Source organism: Chrysemys picta, chromosome 1, assembly GCF_011386835.1.
Source record: "Chrysemys picta bellii isolate R12L10 chromosome 1, ASM1138683v2, whole genome shotgun sequence".
NCBI classification, from domain to species: Eukaryota; Metazoa; Chordata; order Testudines; family Emydidae; genus Chrysemys; species Chrysemys picta.
The window spans coordinates 340113307-340133422 of NC_088791.1; the positions used below are offsets into that span (position 1 = coordinate 340113307).

Sequence of the window (20116 nt, forward strand, 5' to 3'; positions counted from 1 at the left end):
TTACAATATGAATGCAGGGCTAAGAATAATGCCTGGAAGCCATCAGGAAATTAGGGGTGAAGGCTGGGCTTATTGGCCAGACCCTCTGTTATCATGGTGATGGATACGGTGATGGATACGGTGAATCAGAATAGAATAGGGACTAACTGAAGCAGAGCAAAGGCCATTTACTGAAGTAGCATTACCTCTGTTGCTGGTGTTGTATGGGTCACTGTGAATCAGACAGCTGCTGCCTGGTTTAGTGGCTATGGGAGCTGCTGTTTCTCTAGTGACTTGAGAACTTTGAGCAAATATCCCCCTGACCTATCCTCATCTGCTTCCTGTCCACGGAACTGAGGGCCAAGAATTGTCAGTTAAAGGCAAGGCAGATCTCACTGTACATATTGGTGCCTCAGCAGGGGACACCCCTTTATGGTCACTGATATGGTCCAGTTTGGGAGTAGATTTTTGTAGACTGGAATCCGATGGCGATTCCATGTGCGTAATCAAACATCAGGGTGAGATGAAGATCGTGCTGAATTACACACTAACACCAATGTATCAATTTCATCTTCTGTGACTGATACAACAGTGCCCTTGGAGGATGTGAATATCCTTTTGTCCAGTTACAAAGGCATCTTAATGATAGGACTTAGCGCCAAGCTGGGATGGGCTCATTTGACAGCACTATATCGATGCATCGAGATGTACACCCCATAAACAGAGACCCTCTTGCACAGCTGTGCCAAGACAGTAGAAAACCTGTTACAGGTCAAAAAGAGAGTGATTTGGCCATCTCATGGACATCACCAGTTTTTCTAGTCACAAGGGAAGATAAAGTACACTGCTTTTGTGGGCTTGTTAGACAGCTAAATAGTGTTACAAAAAACATACACCGCCAATCCTACAGATTGATGATGTTCTGGACCAATTTGGGGGTGCTCAGGAATCCATTACTCTGGATTTGCCCAGTGGATATTGCCAGGTTCTCTTACGGAAGTTCTGCATAAAGATAACCTTCACTATTGGGCTGCATCATTATAGTTCAGTTCAGCTTTTTGGGATGACCCAGGGGCCTGCTGCCTCTCAGAGATTAATGACTTAAGCAGATGTTTCTTCTACTTGGATGGTATCATTGTGTACACCATCCAGCTGGATGGAGCATCCGCAATGTCTATGAGCAGCATAGGAATGTCGACAGTTAGAAGCAATGAGGCCACCATCTTCAGGGGAAGTTCTGAGTGGCAGTTGGGCCCAGAGTTTTGCAGGTATTTATGTGCCTAACTCCCTGACTGAGTAAAGGTCAAAGTAAAGGTTAATCCATACTGGTTAACCACCTGCTCATAGGGAAAAGCAGGAATTTATGCCCCATTTTAGACAAAACCTTAACCTTAACTGGAGTCGCCACCAGGCACCTCCATAATACTTTATGTCGCTTATATGGTTAACAACCCTTGGTCCTTCCTTTATTACCCGCCCGTGTTCATGGCAACAATGACATACATGCTGCAGTGTGACCTCACAATGCTGTGATTTGAACACTGGGTCAGTTGGCCCTCAGTGTCAGTTGCTTTTACTTGGACAGAAGGAGAGGCTGGGTATTGTGCTGGCTAAAGTCGATTTCAGATCCAAGATCTACTCTATTACTGAGGGGAAAAAAGTAAGTGGGGTTTCTTACTCCCCATGGCTGTCCTACCTCTGACCAACAGAGACCCACTTTGCTTAAATTCTGTTTGAAAAGGGTCACCAAATTAAATTGGTTTTTTGGCGCAGAACCTCAAAGGTATTTAGGCACTTAACTCCCACTGAAATCCATGGGAGTTAGGAGCCTAACTCCCTGACTGAGTAAAGGTCAAAGTAAAGGTTAATCCATACTGGTTAACCACCTGCTCATAGGGAAAAGCAGGAATTTATGCCCCATTTTAGACAAAACCTTAACCTTAACTGGAGTCGCCACCAGGCACCTCCATAATACTTTATGTCACTTATATGGTTAACAACCCTTGGTCCTTCCTTTATTACCTGCCCGTGTTCATGGCAACAATGACATACATGCTGCAGTGTGACCTCACAATGCTGTGATTTGAACACTGGCAGTTGGCCCTCAGTGTCAGTTGCTTTTACTTGGACAGAAGCAGAGTCTGGGTATTGTGCTGGCTAAAGTCAATTTCAGATCCAAGATCTACTCTATTACTGAGGGGAAAAAAGTAAGTGGGGTTTCTTACTCCCCATGGCTGTCCTACCTCTGACCAACAGAGACCCACTTTGCTTAAATTCAGTTTGAAATTAATTTAAATTAAATTCATTTTTTTGGCCCAGAACCTCAAAGGTATTTAGGCACTTAACTGCCACTGAAATCCATGGGAGTTAGGAGTCTAAATACCTTTGAGAGTCTGGGCCTTTGTTCCATTTTATGTCTCTCTCGCTCTGGCATGAAAAGTGCCATCCTAACAGAATCCAGGAGGGAATCCAGCTGTCTGATCAGGGGCTACTTGTGCCCTACCTCTCTCTTACACTCAAGTCTTTAGTTCAGCTGTAAAAATTGTGGCAGATAGGGAATAACTCCAGAGTTGATAAGGCTGCATGTTAAGGTTATATTTCATTAACCCAGCAAGGACTTCCGGAGATCACTGAGATCCCTAGAAAGACTTGCCCCCTCTGGGAGTCTCTTCCACTGATCCCTCTCTGGGACCCTGTTCTAGGATCTCACACAGGGCCCTTGTCCCTGAAGTGGAGAATGAAAGGAAGTGGGTTCTGTTCCAGGTCTCCATTCATTTGTAGACGAGCTCCATACGCACAGACCCCAGAGGACGCAATCAGGGGAGTCGCCCACTAACTTCAATGGGCTTGGATCAGGCCCAGATATAGGCCCAATAAAAAGATGGCTCCTGCTGTCCCTGCAGCAGAGTGTGGAAAGGAGAGGCTCTTTGCTGTGGCATTATTTCCTCCAGGTGCAGAATGGACACTAGGGGATTTCCACTTCAGTTCCTGGAGATTTAGGGAAGCTGATCCCCATTCTGTGGCCTCATCCTCACAGCTGGCATGAGAGGCAGCAATTGGGCTTGAGACATGGCCCTTAAAATCTGCCTTCAAGTTGATTCTCCATAATTCTCCATCTTGAATGAAGAATAACATTTCCTTTCCCCACTGTGGCATATCATTTTGGTTTTGCGCTGCCCATTTCAATGTTTAAAATTTTCCAGGATTAGAAAGGAATGAGGAGATACAGATACATGCTCTTTAATGCTTTTGGGGGTGCAATTCTCCCCCGGGCTGAGGGTCAGCAAAAAGTCATGTACCTCTTACATCCCACTAAAATCCAGAGCCCTGGAGAGTGCAATGAAATTTTGCAATGAATGTGAAGAGCTGTAATTTTTCCTGCTGTCTCCAGTGGAGCACAAGCAGCGGCGGCTCCAGTCACCAGCGCTCCAAGCGCGTACCTGGGGCGGCAAGCCGCGGGGGGTGCCCTGCCAGTCGCTGCGAGGGCGGCAGTCAGGCTGCCTTCGGCGGCGCGCCTGTGGGAGGTCTGCTGGTCCCGTGGATTCGGCGGTAATTCGGCGGCGGGTACGCCAAATCTGCGGGACCGGCGGACCTCCCGCAGGCGCACCGCCGAAGGCAGCCTGCCTGCCGTGCTTGGGGCGGCAAAAAAGCTAGAGCCTCCCCTGAGCGCAAGCATGTAGATTAAAATTTAAATCTTTGACAGAGGATTTAAGTAATATTGGAGCACAATGTGATATTTTGAATACAGCTAAACTTTGTGTTGCCCACTAGACTAAGAAGTATATTGTGATATTGATTGATGACCATCAAACCTGTAATCTTAGCTTTGTAAACTTCTTTCTCCATCTTTGTTCATAGCTCAAGTATTGGAGGAAACCAATGATTGTGAAATTAGTTAAGAGTCCCAACTTCTAAAGCAAGTAAACTTCGGGCTTAAAATGTGTTGGGTTTTATGGGCCAGATCTTCAGCTGCTATAAATCGACAGCTCCATTGACTTGAATGAAGTATTCTGATTTCCAGCAGCTGCGGATCTGACTCAACAAATGTATTATTCAAATGAAACGCGTATGCGATGGACAGTGTTCAATGTGGGTTTTTTTAGAAGCACCATAACTGAATTTTGGGTTGGCAAATATTGTGATACATGTATAGTTGTTTGGATTTTTAGGTGCTTTATAATTCCACTCTTGGTGCCATCATTGTGTCAGATTAGTTTTGTCACCTCTTTTCTCTTTACAAACATTAACTAAGTAACCTACCTCATCTCTTCGACGTACAGAAGGGTCAGTATCATGCCTTTTTGGTACATGGGGAAACTGAGGCACGGGGCGGGGACGTGAGTTGCCCAGCATCACACAGCGAGTGAGTGGCAAAGCCAGGATGAGAAATCTATTTCTGGTTTCCAGTCCCATACTCAAACCATTAGACCACACTGCTTATCCTTTGCATAGTTTTGAGTATATTTATTGACTTTATTAAAACAACAAAGTTCCAAAAGGAACCTCCAAACCTTTGCTAATCTACAATTTGAGTCGAGGATTTATTTCTGTATTTAAAAGAACTAGATTCATTACAGCTGAGCATTTACATGTTAAAAAGGAAGGCAATTCTCAACTGAGGTTCTGGCACCAATCACAGAACTGTGGGGCTGGACGGCTCCTCATGAAATCATCAAGTCCATCCCCCTACGCTGAGGCAGGACCAAACAGGGTGTGATTCCCTGCTTGAGGAGACATCCCTGCGCTAGCTGTCATCAAGCTAGCGTGTTAAATAGCAGCATGGCTGCGACAGTTCAGGCAGTGGCTTGGGCTAGCCGCCGGAGTACGTACTCATAGGGTCCGGGTGGGGTTGTACTCGGGGTGGCTAGCCCCTCTCACCGCTGTCCATGCTATCCTTGCTACAGTGCTATTTTAGCAAGCCAGTGCGAATATGTGTATGCGAGCTGGGTATCACACCCCCAGCTGCAAGTGTAGAGATACACTTGGTGGGGGGATTGGCAGGGGGTGCAGGGTCCCAGGCCCAGATTCTCAGAGGTATTTAAGCTCCTAACTGCCATTGATTTCCATGGAAGTTGGGAAACTCCATACCTTTGAGGATCTGGGCCCCAGTTCTCGGGCTCTGCTGTCTGTGGCTCACATTTTTAGCCGGAGGACGACGCACACATTTCTCACTAGCTTCAGGCTGGAAATTGTCCCACAGACAATAAGATCGACTGAAACAAAACTGGCCACCCTTCCTGACTTGTTGCAGAATGGACATGCACAGCTTGCCAAGGGAGGAGAAGGAGGAGGACGCGGCTGCTGAGGGCACGTCCACCTTGGGAAGAGAGGAACATTCCAGTGGGAGTCAGCGTGAGCCGGAGCTGGCTCGAGAAGATACTCAAGATGGCCCAGCCAAGGTCGTTCCTAAGCAAAGTGGGCCCATCCTAAGGTGTCTAAAGCGAATCTGCCAAAAAGCGAAGAGAGGCCAGACGCGATATCCCCGAACTGTCACTACAGGTAAAAGGAAAGGCTAAGGATGCGCTAAGGGGTGGGAATGAAGGGAGGCAAACTCAGTCTCAACCCCCATGTGTTCAAAGATTTGCAGTGATCCCAAAGGCTCTTGGGTTTGTGTTCCACTAAGGGGAAACTGAAGACAAGGCACAGAGAGTGGGGGGGGAAAACATGGAAAAAGTGGAGGAGGGGAGAACAAATAGATGTGGCCGCATGGCTTTGCTAGTGGGTGGACGGTGCTCTTCCATGGCTGAGTCTGCATGCAGCTGGAGGGCAGCCCTCTGTTCTGCACGGGGGGCAGAGATCACTGCTGGAGCTTGGCAAATAAATAATGAGCTAGCAGTAATCAGTCCCAGTACTAATCATCCCGGAATCTCCCAGAGACTGGAATGACAGGAGACAGTGTTCCTGAATCAGGACCAGTTTGGTAAATGCTGGATCTCCATGAGGTCCTTCCATCCCCAGTGTGAACACAATACTTACAAGCCCTGATACAAACACTAGACCCGGGTGATGGTCAGACCCCTGTATTTCTAAGGCTCTCCAGCACTGGTGGAGGTGATGATGCCCCCAGAGCCTGTATTTCTCTGGGAATCTCTGGCTGCTGGAAGAGGAAGGGCAGTTTCTATTTCTCTCCACCACACACTGCTCTCCCTTCTCTTTCTTACCCTTATAGTGAAGTCCTTGCTTGGAGCAGGCAGAACAATACAACACTAGGGATGACTGACTAGCCCAATACCTGGGTTGGAATGGGAGTCCTATTTCTGGATCCTAGAGCCTGGTTCTCATTACACTAAGGCCTCTTTCCACTGCTCTGGCAGGTACATCTCTCTCAGGAACCATAAGGAGGAATGGGGAGGGAGTAAAATGGGGCCTAGGTGTGGCCACGCTTCTGCACCCAGAAGTGTGCAAAGGAGACACCCCCACACACACTCTGGGCCCAGCTGGTGCCTCTCCACAATAGGGTCCTGCTCTTGGAGAGCCCGTAGGCATTACTATAATAAAAATCTTAAGTAACAGCTAGAGACTTACATTGTTTCTAAATGAAAGCTTAGATGCTGCAGAACAAAAAGGCATTAGAAAAAAGAAGCCAATATGCCAGGCCACCGCGGCCCATCCCACGCTGAGCCCTGGTTTAGTCCAGTCTAGTTTTAAATGTCTTTAGCCAACGTTTCTCAAACAGTGGGTCTTGACCCCAGATGATTACACAGAGCAATCAAGGGAGTCAGGAGGCATTGAAAATTGTATTATAACCTAAAGCAAAAATAATCTTGCTCCCCCACTCCCTGTACATCTTTACCCTTCAAAGTCAAATATTCTTGGCCAACCTCTCACAACACACGTGCAGGTGAATTCTGTAGGGCTAACGTTGTTAGCAATGACACATTTCTAACTCTTATAGTGAGTGTAAAGGCGAAATTCTTTAACTTTGAATAAGTGGCCAACCCGAAAACCACAGACTTAAGCAATGGGGCTTCCACCACTTCCCTTGGGAGGATGTTATCCTGGCTGTTCCACCCATCACGAGCTCCTAGCTGCTTTCCCATGCTGCTGACGGGGGCAAAGCAGGATATGTGAACTGAATCCTAATTGCAAGAGCATCAGCCAGTCCTATTCAGCAATATTTGGCTGGCTAATGTTCATGCTATCGGACAAATCTATTGTTTGGTTGGCCCTATACAGTACAGCGAGTCCTGGTATTTCTTTGGGTCTGTGCTCATTCATGTCCAATCGGAGAGCACAAGATATTTATTGTGTAATGAATCAATGACATTTATCCAAGAAATAAAGGGGGTAGAGGATGTGACTGGAGTCAGGAGAACTATCTTCTATTCCCAGCATTGCCAGTGACCTGCTGTTTGACTGAGCCAGTCACTTCAGCTCCCTGTGCCATGGTTTCTCCAGCCATAAAAATGGTGGTAATAATACCGGCCCACCTTTAAAAGCCATTTGGAGATCCTCCACTGAAAAACTCCATAGAAGTGCAAAGGAGTCTCATTCTGGGTCTCTCTTATTTTGTTTTTGTTTTTTAAGGAATCCCCAATTTGATTCTGATTTTGATCACACCAATCTCTCTTGCTTTGAGAGTCAGTGACTTATTTCACCAGCATCACAGTTTCCTTCACTTCTCCCCTGCTCAAGCAGGATATAGATGTCTAGCCCTATTCAAAACAAGCGGTGGGAATCAAACCAATCAAGCCAACAAACAAAAGATAACCCTACCCAGAGCAGAGATATCTTACCCCAAAAAGGGAGATGTGCCAGTGACGCCAAGCTTTCCATAGGAACTTCGCTATTGCTCATTGATTTTAGCTGGAAGGAGCCCAGATACCACGGTGATGGGCAGCAGTATACAACCCCAAGACAGACAGACCGTGTCCTTTCTTTGGTTTAAATGAACTGTCTTTTGGGCACCAATCAGTCCATGAATGACACCTCAGGGCGCGTTCGTTCCCCTTTAACCAGCAATGGCAGTAATTTCTGTCTTTCTGTCATTCTTTCTTTTTTATTAGTCCCAGATATCTCGTGCATGGAGACTATTTGGGAGGCGGATGAAAGTGGACGTGAGCAGCATGGCTGTGCTATGGAGGGAGCCATGCTCTTGCTGGAATCATGGAGAAATACTGTTGACTACTTCAATAGTAACAAAGAGGTATAAACCTTCTCCATCTAATCTGTAAACTAATGTCCCCTCACGCTGTCCGTCCCACCTGACCCAGCCTGGGACATCCCAGAAGGTTTATCACATAGGGTCTGACTTCTCTTCAAACCCTTTGCCTACAGCACTCAACCTTTCTTCTTTCACTTACTCCAGACAATCCAGCCTCTGGATGCTTTTCTCCTATTATACATATTAGGTGCCTTCTCCAGATACATCCCACAAACTCTTTGGTGATCTCATGCCCCGTTTGTCAGTGGTATCCTTGATTTGCAGGGATTTCCCACCACTCTGTGCTAGTTTCAGTAGATTCTTGCCCGGCTACTCCCCTGCCTCACACTATCTGTTGGACTCAAGGACGAGACATTTCCACCCAAGGTCTCCCCTGGCGACTGCTACTCTCTCAGGGCTGGTCTACACTGGGGGGGGATCGATCTAAGACACGCAACTTCAGCTACAAGAATAGCTACGAGAATAGCGTAGCTGAAGTCGACATATCTTAGATCGATTTACCTCGGGTCCTCACAGCACGGGATCGACGGTCATCGACTCCGCTTCCGCCTCTCGCTCTGGTGGAGTTCCGGAGTCGACAGGGAGCGCGTTCGAGGATCGATTTATCGCGTCTAGACGAGACACGATAAATCGATCCTCGATAGATCGATTACTACCCGCCGATCCGGCAGGTAGTGAAGACGTACCCTTAGATCTTCACTGACAAAACAAATGGGTCCAGCTTTGTCGCTTATACACATGGTGTCAAGGCTGAATCCCTACTCTGGCACTTCGAGTGCAGAAGGTGGAGGCTGGCAAGGATTTAAAAAAGCAATGCCTGCCACTCCAGGCTTGTATTACACTCCCAAGGTTACAGCTTTTCTCTGACCTTGTCTTGGTAAACGCTGCCACCACCCAAATGCAAAAAAAACCCCTTGGACCCAGGAAGGAGCACTTGGGAATTCTTCCCTGTGGGGTATCCTCAAGCCCTTTCAAATCCCGCCCCCTCCCCGCCCCCGGGGAAGAGGTGAGAAAGAAAACAAAGGAAATCTGCTGTTGCCACCAGCTAATTAAATAACATGCACAAACCTCTTAGGACACCAAAAATCCAATTCTGTTCTTAAAAAAGGTAAATTTTGTTAAAAACAAAAAGGAAGAAAGTACATCTGGAACTTAGGCTTTTTGCTAGATCTTAAAAGAAAACAATTACAAAAATTAAGCATCAAGATAGCTCTGTTGAGGTTCAGCTTCAAGGTTACAAGCAAAACAAAAGTATCTGGGGTTAGCACAGAGGAGATCCACAAGCCAAAATAAAGAAATAAACCTGATCGCGTCTAGTTAAACATTCCCTGGCCAATGATTTTTCTCGGTATGGAAGATGAATTTTCATACCTGGTTGCAGCCTTACACAGAATTGCTGCTCCGTGTCCTGTCTCCAGAGAACAGACACAGACAAAGAGAAGTTTTTTCCCCATTTTAAAAAGTTTTAGCCCTCCATTGGATCTTTTGGTCAGGTGCCCACTCCTTTTCCTTTAGCTGGGGAACTTTGTTAACCCTTTACAGGTAAAGCAGCAGAGAACAGCCACCAAGAGGGACTTTATAGCTAACTGGCTGGCTGGGTGTTCATAAAAGGGAGCCCCCCCCCCTTCATTTATTACACATGGTCACGCTACATCTGGCTACTTGTCCTACAGAAAACAGGCCCTGTGTGGAGTCCTCCACATGGAGTCCCATTGCTGTTCTGCTTGTTCTCCTTGATCCAACCCTTCTCTGAACAAGTAGCTCACACAGTCAGGTCCTACACAAGCCAACATTCTGCTGGAAGCCATCAGAACCTTCTTAGACTGTCAATTCTTGGGAGCTGGGCCTGTGTCTTCCTTTGTTTGCAGACAGAGCCCAGTATATTGTAGGTGCTGCCCGGATACATCATCATCCTCAACTCACCACGATTTCTGCTCCTGACTATTCATTGCTCTGCAACATTGTTAATTTATCTACCAGGTGTTCCGTGTGGAGGGGTTTTGAATGAAGGTAGAATATTCTACCCGATGATGTTCTCTATCTAAATCCCTTTCACCCTGATATATATTTTTTCTCATTTTGGTTTAGGATTTCATTGTGAAAAAAAGTCTCTTAAGACTCTTGTTTGTTCTCAGCAAGAGCATCGACTGGCATAACATGCCTGACTTTTTTATTCACAACTTTGCATCAGACACTGCAGGAGCCATAGTGGTGAGTAAATAATATACACAGGATCCGTGTTGTTGGCTGGAAAAGATTGGTGAACTGTGGAGAATACATAGCTGCTAAACCCACGCTAGGGTCCATGGAATCTGGAGAGTTGTAAAGAACTTTGTTGTATACACTGAAGCAATTATTTCAGTGTGTAAAATTGAGGTCAGTGCTGATTGACTGGAAATATTAGTGTGAATGGACAGAGAGAGGATGCTAGTTGGTGGGAAGTAGGAGATGAGTGGACAGAGATGGATGAGGAAATGAGTGAGTGAATTTGTGGCTGGGTAGAAATGGATGAGATCCCTTTGGACAACACCACTGGCTGAGTAGCTTCATGATCTGGGAGCTCTTCCATCAGAAAGGAAGATCCTGGGTTTTGGCTGGGCTCCTTGTTACTTTTGGAATATCTGATGTTCTTTTAGCTGGGGATTTATTGGAGACTCTGGAGAAGCCTGTGGCTAATTTAGCCTTTTTTGAGGCCTCCAGAGTTAGCTGTGATGCCAGGGCTTTGTATAACCTCCTCAATGAATGTGTGAGGGAGTAGGACTGATGCTGGGAGCACTTGTGTCTCATTTACTATGTTTGCCCCTTTGTGACTTACAGGAGATGATTAAGAAAGAACCCTGGGACTCTCTCTCCAGCACCATACGGCTCCAGGCCATGGCCATCATTATCGAACTGAGGTAACGTGACTTCTCATTTAACTGCCCCGCTTTCACACCTGGCTTCTCACTCCATGCTCGGTGGGACCAGAGTTGCCAATAGCAGTCCCTCACTTCGTGCCTTTTTCTCTTTAGATGCTGAGGACTCTTTGGGGAGGAGCTAGGGGACTATTGCATGGCTGACTGATGATTTTCTACCCAGTAACATTGTAATCCTCTTTACTCCACATGTGATTCAAAGCCAAGAGTCTCTGCAGACATTTTGAGATGATTTTCTTTCTGGAGGTGTCAGCTGAGTCATTTCCTTCACTCTCTTCTGTAACGTTTCTGAGCCGGATTTACTATTCGGGTCACCAGTCCCTGCCCTCCCGTGCTTTTCCTGTGTTCTGTTAATCTTTGCCAGTGTCTTACTCTTCTACATTGTTACTGTTCACATGATCTTGTTCTCTTGTATAGTCCAGATGTCTCTTAGTCTCACGCTCCTTCAGCATTACCCTCAGTTCATGTCCTCACCATCTGATGCCTCCGTTACGCTTCAGCACCTCAAAGTCCAATCCAGGCTTCTTCCTTTTACCAGCAAAAAGCATGTGGTGAAGGCCATGGGCTCCCACCAGAGAAGGGTCCTGCTGAGAACATTCCTCAAGAGCGTGTTTTCCCTGCCACTTCTAACGACATTGCAGGCGCAAGGAGTAATCAGGGGTACAAGCGCCCAGGACACAAAGGTAACTCAAGAATGGCTTCCTGTTACTTACTTTGGGCCCATATTGGTGATATGTGACTACACTGTCAGCGAAATTTCTCATGGAACGCCATTGTGGAGTATCAGTTGGGGACTTTAGCCCCGGTGACGTGGCCCTGATCATTCGTCCCATGCATACAGCAAGTAGCTGCCACATTCCCAATTATGAAAATGATCCATCCGTTTTCAATTTACTAGGGAACTACTGGGGATCCCAATCTGGGTGGTGAAGCTAAAATGAGGCATGTGGAATGAGGAAAACGTACTTAGTGCTTGCCCCAGAAATGGGGCTGGCTATTGTTTGATCACTGACCAGGTATTTCTGGTGTGTGGCACCTCCCACAGCTAGGTCCTCTTGCATGAAGGGGCTGAATAAAGTTGGGGTCCTGCGGCACTCGATACAGCCACATTTTCAGCCTGAACTTTACTTTAGTCCCTACTTTTGACCTGCAATTATTTGCAGTTACACCTTAGCACACGTGGGCACCTGAAATACCTGATTTCACACCTAAATCCAGTACTTTGGCATCCAAGTGATCAACTTGACGGGTGAAAAGACCAGTAGGAGCAAAGCTGCGCCTGCAAATTGTGGGTGTAAATATGGTGGCAAATCTTTAAACATCTGACCCGTACTGTCAGAGTTGCTAAAGCTTTCAGTGCCTGCGCTTTTTTAATTCTGAAAAGCCATTTATGGCCCTAAAGTTGAGGGGAGAGAAATTACAGACACTGGACCAAATTCACTACCAAAGTCAATAGAATTTAGAACACTTAATTTGCCTCACATCCCGCATGCTCACATATGCTCTCTCTAACCAAATCATTGGAGTGAATAGTATCTAAGACCCAGAGGAGTAAAGGGCACAGACACAGGGCCGGAGTAACCCATTAGGCGGTCGCCTAGGGCGCTACAATTTGAGGGGTGGCGACCACAGCGGTATTTCGGCGGCGGGACCTTCCGCCGCCTCTGTGGGAGGCGGCATTTCGGGGCGGGACCTTCCGCCGCCTTGGGCAGCAGAAAATCTGGCGGCGCTCCTGCAAAGACAAGGTGATATATTTATTAAAGTGATATTTATTTCTAATGTTAAAAAATCTCATTTCAATGTAGGACTTTCTTTGCTATAACATTTTCCTTACTCTCTGATAAGGGCTTTGCTGCATGTTATCTTCCCAAGGGAGGCATTGATGAATTCATTACATCAGGTTTGGGGGATGATTTGGAAGATCAATTATAAGAAAAGGGTCATTTATACTGCAGATGTCTTTCTGTTATCCGTTTCCTTTGGTTTATAATGGAAATGAGGCAGGGATATAACGATGCATCTGGCTTTCTGGGTGATTGTCAAGAGCACAGCTTTGAATCACGGCAGGCCAATATCAGTTGAAACATGAGGCTAGTTTTCTCGAGATTCCTGAAGGATTCACTGCCCAGAACAAATCTAAATACGGTTTCTCTTGCGCTCAGGGCACCCACATTATTGAATAAGTGAAGTAACTAATTATTTAGCAACTATTGTGCACAAGAAGTATGGGGCAGACCCTTCGCTGGTATGAATCCATGTAGCTTCACGCCTGCTGATGGAGCTATGTCAATATGCACTCATTGAGGATCTGGCCTTATTTTTATAGACCTTGTCTTAGGAGAAGGAGCCAGAATTTACCAACGTATATTGCTGAAGATCCACAGTAATATGTCAGCAGCCCCCGCATCAGCTCCCCCACCCCACTCCCAGCGCCTCCCGCCCTCTGGCAGCCCCGCTGATCAGCGCCCCCCCCCCCCCCCCGCACGTCCCGATCAGCTGTTTGGTGGCATGCAGGAGGCTCTGGAGGGGAGGAGCGATGGCATGGCAGGCTCAGGGGATGAGGCGGGAAGGGGTGGAGGGGGGGCAGAGCCTGTGGCAGAGCCAGGGGTTGAGCAGTAAGCACCAGTAGCGTAGCTAGGGTGGACGCGGGGCAGCGGCCGCTCCCCCACCGAGCACAAGTGGCGCCTTTTTCATTTTAATCACCCGGGAGCAGAAAAAAAAAAGGCACCACCTGCTGCGGCGCTTTTACTGACAGGGCAGCGCTCCGGGTCTTGGCGGTACTTCGGCGGCGGGACCTTCACTAGCTCCGGGTGTCTTCAGCGGCACTGAAGCTTCATCGCCGAAATGACGCCGAAGACCCGCAGAGCGAGTGAAGGTCCCGCCGCCGAGGTGCCGCCGAAGACCCGGAGCGCCGCCCTGTCAGTAAAAGGGCCGCAGCGGGTGGCGCTTTTTTTTTTCCACTGCCCCTGTTCCCTCCACCTGGCTACGCCGCTGATGAGCACCCCCGGGCACATTGGAACGTTGGCGCCTGTAGCTCCAGTCCCGGAGTCGGTGCCTATACAAGGAGCCGCATATTAACTTCTGAAGAGCCACATATGGCTCCGGAGCCACAGGTTGGCCAACCCTGATCTAGCCTGATTTCTTGTATAATACAGGCCAAAGAATTTCACCCTGTGATTCTTGCCTCAAGCCCATAAGATAAATTATTTGTATAATCCACAGCTCTGTGGCGCTGAGCATAACGGTTTCCCCTCCTTTCAGGACCTCTTCTTTGGAACATTGCAGACCCTCAACGAGATGCTCCAGAGTCTGATTTTAGAAAATCCAGTTCCGGCTGAGCTAGAGAGCATCTTGCAGGTAAACAGGATCTGGAGATGCCGGTTGGAGGATGGTAAGGTAGGGAAGAGGAACAGGAAAATCTTGTTAAGAGCTTGTGAGGGAAAGGAGAGTTAAGGAAAGAACGGAGTGCCCCATCTCCACAGAGTTCTCCTATTAGGGCATATGTGACAAGGTTCATGTAGCACGGGGGAGTCTTCTATTTCCATCTGTGAGGTCTGACAATCTCCTCCATTGTTACCCTCAGTTTCTTTCCTGTCTCCTGGTGGCCCTTACATCACAGTGTCCTTTCCAAATGAGGACGTTATTCCCTTTACTGCCCATCATTGCCACTCCTGATGCAATTGGAGGGGTCGCTGCCAGGACTCTAGTCCCCCGTGAGGGCTGGCACCTGGCCTCCACAGAACTCCCAGCTCCAGCTGTCCCACAGTGAGAACCAGTGGGTGCAATGGGAACCAAGACTGCCGCTAACTACAGAGCATGAGGGCTGGCCCAAAGTCTGCAATTATGAAAGTATAGAAGTTTTCTTCCAGCTGCTCTTATTTTGCTGAATGAAATGCTGGATTGTGTGGCTTGTCCAGAGAAGACTTGGCCCTTCCCTTCCTTACATAGGACCCAATCCTGCATCCATTAAAGGCTCGATCCAATGCTCATTGAAATCAAATGGGGACCTTTCCGTTGACTTCAATGGGCATTGGATCGGTCCTTAGATCAATGTCAAAACTTTCATTGACTTCAGCGGGTGTGTGACTGGGCCCTCAGAGAGAAATGCACTTTGCTTTCGTTCGAAGAGAAGAATTCCATGTGTATTTTGAGTCTGCACAAAGCAGACGCAGCCTGTATCTGTAAGAGTGAGATGATTCAGCCAGAATAAAGATTATCCTTTGGGGATCACTTGTATACACCCTTTCCCCCTGTTATTTTTAACCTCTCTTGTTTTTCCTGCAGCTCATGGGCTCCTGGATGCAGTCCAGGAAAGATTGCCTGCGGGAGAGGGCTGTATGGAGCATCATACTGCTCCTAAACTTTGTGGCCACAGAAGTCAAACTGGATGTGAGTAACTCTTGACTTCTAGTGACCTGATTGCAAACTAGACCTACAGGGCACTCTTCCACACCAGAGAAACTTCCTGCTTAGAAGTATGTTGATGGGCCCCACAGTGCAATGCTCCCTAATAGGCGGGGGAAAAACCGATCTCGTTGCTCGTCCATCATCCTGACTGAGATGGGTTGGCATCTGATACACTTGGAAAATAAATCCAGTGCCCTGGAGGAATAGGCCACCTCTTTCCAATGCAGGAAAGACAGCTAACAAGGGGCACAGGAAGAACGGGTTTTTCTATGGTTGGATCTAATGAATTTCAGAGAAAAGAGATTTCAAAATCCTAGAGACTGAAGACATTTCATCCCCAGCTGGTTCCCTGTTTGTCTCCATTCCTCATCCTAGTACCATGGGATACTTTCCTCTTGTAGAGCTGCAGGAAGAGGCCTCTCCATTCCAGCCCACCTCAGCCGTTACAGATCATTATGATCCTGATCTTGCTCCCACTGACGTCTGTGGCAAAACTCCAGTGGATGTCTGTGGTGCGGGATCGAGCCCTATATTCTTCTTCTGGCTCCCAAGCCTCTTCTGAAAAGGGAGAGTTGAGGATCACGCCCCATTATAGAAAGGGACTGTGTGGATATAGACTCCTTGCCTAGGAGACACAGCCCGCTTTACCTGCAGTGGTAATGGATTCCTCCTCTCCTCTTTTGTACCATTAGGAAGCGTCTCCATTCACCAGGCTCGGACACCTGGTTGCAGTGCTGGGGATCCGCTGTGGGGATCCCGTCAAGGAGATCGGCTCAAAGGCAGCAGAGGCTGTTCATTACCTCATCTCTATTGCGTGGCGCCAAAAGAGTAAGAGAAGCACTGATGAGCATCTGAATCCCCCTCCTGGGAGCTAAATGCTAGAGGCTTTCCTCAGGCAAAGCTCCTGTTCAGGGTAGTGCCTGAGGAAGAAGTAGAGCATCTGGCTCGGTATTTGTTCCTTTGAACAGAGTGCTGTTTTTTTTGTGGCTCTAGAAACAAGCGTCTGATAGTCATCCCGTAATTCTAGCCCTGACTTTCAAAGAAAGGAAAGGGGAGGGGGGGAATACAGAGAAAGGCAACACACGTTACCACAAACTGAGACTGGTAGAGCTAATTCCTTCAGTGGGAATGGGAAGGGTCAGTGGGACACGATGATAGGGATTAAACGCCATCAGACCAATTAGATCAGTTCGAGATGCCTGTACCCCGAACGCCCCAGAACTTTGATGGCTGTTGGAAATCTGGATCCAAATCTGGGGCTCAATTCATGACTGTGTTAATCCACTTCTATGCCACTGAAGTGTTTTGGCTAGATTCCAGTCACCACTTGATAGAGCCACTTTACTCTGGGAGTCAAGGCCCTGATCCAGCACAACATTTACGCACATCTGTAACTTTCATCAGGCGAGTAGTCCCACGGAAGTCCCTGGGATTATTCATCTGCTTCGAATAATGTATGTGCTTAAATGCTTTCCTGGATCAGGGCCAAACCAAGGGCTTTGTCCAGTAAAGAGGGATGAGAGCAGAAGCCAGGAAGCAGAATGGAAAGTTAAGAGTGTTATTAACATGTATTTCAGTTGCACAGTTGGACAGAAAGAATGTGGAATGGACTGAACAGAGGAACAAGGAATTTCTGGCTGCTTGGAGCCCCACTGTGGTTTGCAACAGCCCCTCCAAGATCGCAGAGGTAATCACGTCCTGGCACTAATGACCATTCTACATTGGTGTCAGTACAATACGGTATCGCACAGCTCCAAACTACTTCCTGTCCCTGGATCGCCCATCTCTATTGTGTATGGCTTACCCAAGAATTACAGCTCCTGCCCTTCCTCATGGCTAGAAATGACATGCTCAGAAAGAAACAAGATGGGTGAGGTCCAATTTTTTTATTGGATCAACTTCTGTGGGTGAAAGAGACAAACTTTGGAGCCATACAGAGCTCTTCTTCAGACAGACACAGAAGAGCTCTGTGTAGCTCAAAAGCTGGTCTCTCTCACTACCAGAAGTTGGTTCAATAAAAGATAGAACCTCACCCACCTTGTGTCTCTAATATCCTGGGACCGACACGGCTACAACAGTGAAGACAACAAATGCTCATAAAGAGTGATCTACTCTCTAGCAAGTGGTTCTCAACCTTTCCAGACTAGTGTACATCTTTCAGGAGACACTGATTTCAGTCCCAGGTGGCGGGGTTCGGGTTTCAGCTTGAGCCCCGGGCGGTGGTAATGTGGCCGGGTGCCCGGTTTTTGACCAGAAAATCTGGTTGAAAAGGGGATCTGATAGTGTCCGGTCAGATCTACTGACGGACACCCAAAGTCCAGTTACTGCGGGTGAGGGAGGTGGGGAGGTGCCAGCTCATCACCCGCACCAGCCCCTACTCAACCGGGGCTGCCACCTACCCACATCATGCGGCTGCAGCTCCCAGCAGGCAAATTGCTCCTGACCTGGGCGGGGAAGAGGGGAAGAGCAGTGAGCAACAGTGGAAGGGGAGAAGAGGACCAAATGGGGGGCAGGGCCTCGGGGGGAAGAGGCAGGGCAGAAGCGGTCCAGCACTCCTGCATGAGCGTCCGGTTTTTAAATATTACAAAGTTGGCAAACCTAGGCATTGGGCTTGGCTTGGGCTTCAGCTTCTGCATGTATCTTAGATTTGCGGGGGCCCTGCTTGCCACCCCCAATGGCGACCCTAAACTTGTGACCCCCCCTAAACCCATCCCATGACCCCCCTGGGGGTTGCCACCCCCAGATTGAGAAACACTGATATAGTAGATAGAGCAGTATAAACAAGTCATTGTCTGTATGAAATGTTAGTTTGGACTAACTTTGCTAGTCCTTTTTATGTAGCCTGTTGTAAAACTAAGCAAATAACTAGATGAGTTGATGTACCCCCTGTACCCCCAGGGACGGCAAGTTATATGGGCCCATGGTGCCCGGGCTTGAGAAAATTCAGGGCCCAGGGGACCCGGCTCCACCAATGTTCGGGGCCGGGTCTCTCTCCCAGCCCCGCCTGCCGCCCCCACGCATCTCCCCCGGCCCCGGCTGCCACCCCCGCGCACCTCCCCCAAGCGCCCCCTGCAGCTCCGCACTGTGCTCCCTCGCCAGCCGCTGCCGCAGCCGGCTACAAGGAAGTGGCGCCAGGGCAGGCTGAGGTGGCTGCTGCGCCTGCGGAGGGAGGAGGGGAGGAGCGCATGGCAGCCCTCCCCCTCCCCCCACACCCCAGCAGGAGACTCCGAGTCGACTCGGGGGAGGGGGGAGGCTTATCCTGGCTGGACCTCCTGAGCAGCAGCCTGGGGGGGCTTGGATGAGTGTCGTGTTGGGGGTCGGAGAGGAGGCCCCCCCTTCCTCTCCCACAGAGCTTGCTGCCGTCAGCAGGGAGAGGGCTGCGGGGAGTACTCCTCTCTGGCCCCCTGCCCCAGCCCAGGGTCAGCCTGCCTGCTGCACCCCAAACTGCTCATCCTTGGACCAGCCGCACGCCCCCTCCCACACCCAAACCCTCTATCCCAGCTCAGAGCCTGCACCCAGCACCCAAACTCCATCTCAGAGCCTGCACCCCTCCTGCACCCAAACTTCCTCCCAGAACCTGCACCCCAAACCCCCTCCCGCACCCAGACTCCTTCCCAGAGCCTTAGGCAGGTGTAGGGGGAGTGGGACTTGAACCCATTCTGGGCAATGCCAAAAATTATACAAACCTGCCACCCCTGTGTGTACCCCCAGGGGTATGTGTATCCCTGATTGAGAACCACTGCTCTAGCAGATGGGTTCCCAACCTGGGGGGCACAGGCACCCTGCCCTTTCCTTATTGCCAAATGGGACAGGGTCTTGGCTAGTTTGGAAGGGGATTCTGGGAGAGTCCTAGTATAGGAAAGGGAGTGTCCATATGGGGAAGGTTGAACGCCTACTGCTCTCGTGCTGTATTTATGCTGGGATGTGTTGTAGGAGGGTATCACATACAGTCACAGTCAAAGACCGAGTACTGTAACAGTCATTACTAATATTACTACATGGATCCCGCAACTGCTGATCTTTTAATGGTGACCCTTGCACCTCGGATGCCTGAGAAGTAGGTGTCTGACACCACTAAATGCACATCCTGACGTGCACGGCAGCACTCCTAGGTTGGCCACTGTAATGGTTTAACTAGTCCTCTTGCCTCACTGTGAGTGATATGGTTTCGCAGCAGAAGCCTCATCAGCCACTGGGGCCCTGTAATAGAAAGGAGTAAAACAGAGCCCCTGAGAAGCTGGAGAGGACCTGCAACCCCCAGCCAGGGCTTTCTCTGGGCTCCAGTAGTTATCAGCCCCCCGTGGAATCAGGACGAGGCCTTTTGTAAATTACACTTTTCCCTGTATGCTTCAGCTCTTTGGAGTCTATTTCAACCCAAGAGAGAGGACAGATTTCATTCTGACTGTTATGGATGGCCTGACGAATCACTGCAACAATAACTGCCAGCCAACTGCAGAGGGATTGCTGTCTGCCATGGTGAACAGCGGTGGGACTAAGGTGGAGAAGGTATGGGGCGCTGCTGCTGAGATGGACGGAAACTAAAATTCCCAGTGCTGGGAACAGTCATACGTTCAGAGAGTTTAAGGCCAGAAGGAACCATCAGATCTTCTAGTCTGATTCCTGTATATTGGACAACATAATCCCAACTATA

The 20116-nt window shown here is 48.6% G+C and overlaps 2 long non-coding RNA genes across 3 annotated transcripts; both read left to right on the forward strand.

Moving 5' to 3' along the window:
- Positions 1–10229: 10229 nt before the first annotated feature.
- LOC135980952 (uncharacterized) lies at positions 10230–14415 on the forward strand. 2 transcript variants are annotated; one of them, XR_010597910.1, is made up of 4 exons: positions 10230–10354; positions 10961–11040; positions 11597–11741; positions 14320–14415. It is a non-coding gene; the product is annotated as an uncharacterized LOC135980952 (long non-coding RNA). The 2 variants fall into 2 exon arrangements; XR_010597909.1 differs by lacking the exon at positions 14320–14415 and having other exon boundaries at positions 11597–11966.
- Positions 14416–16154: 1739 nt separating this feature from the next.
- LOC135984048 (uncharacterized) lies at positions 16155–20038 on the forward strand. The gene is made up of 3 exons (XR_010601979.1): positions 16155–16293; positions 17043–17152; positions 19819–20038. It is a non-coding gene; the product is annotated as an uncharacterized LOC135984048 (long non-coding RNA).
- Positions 20039–20116: the final 78 nt, after the last annotated feature.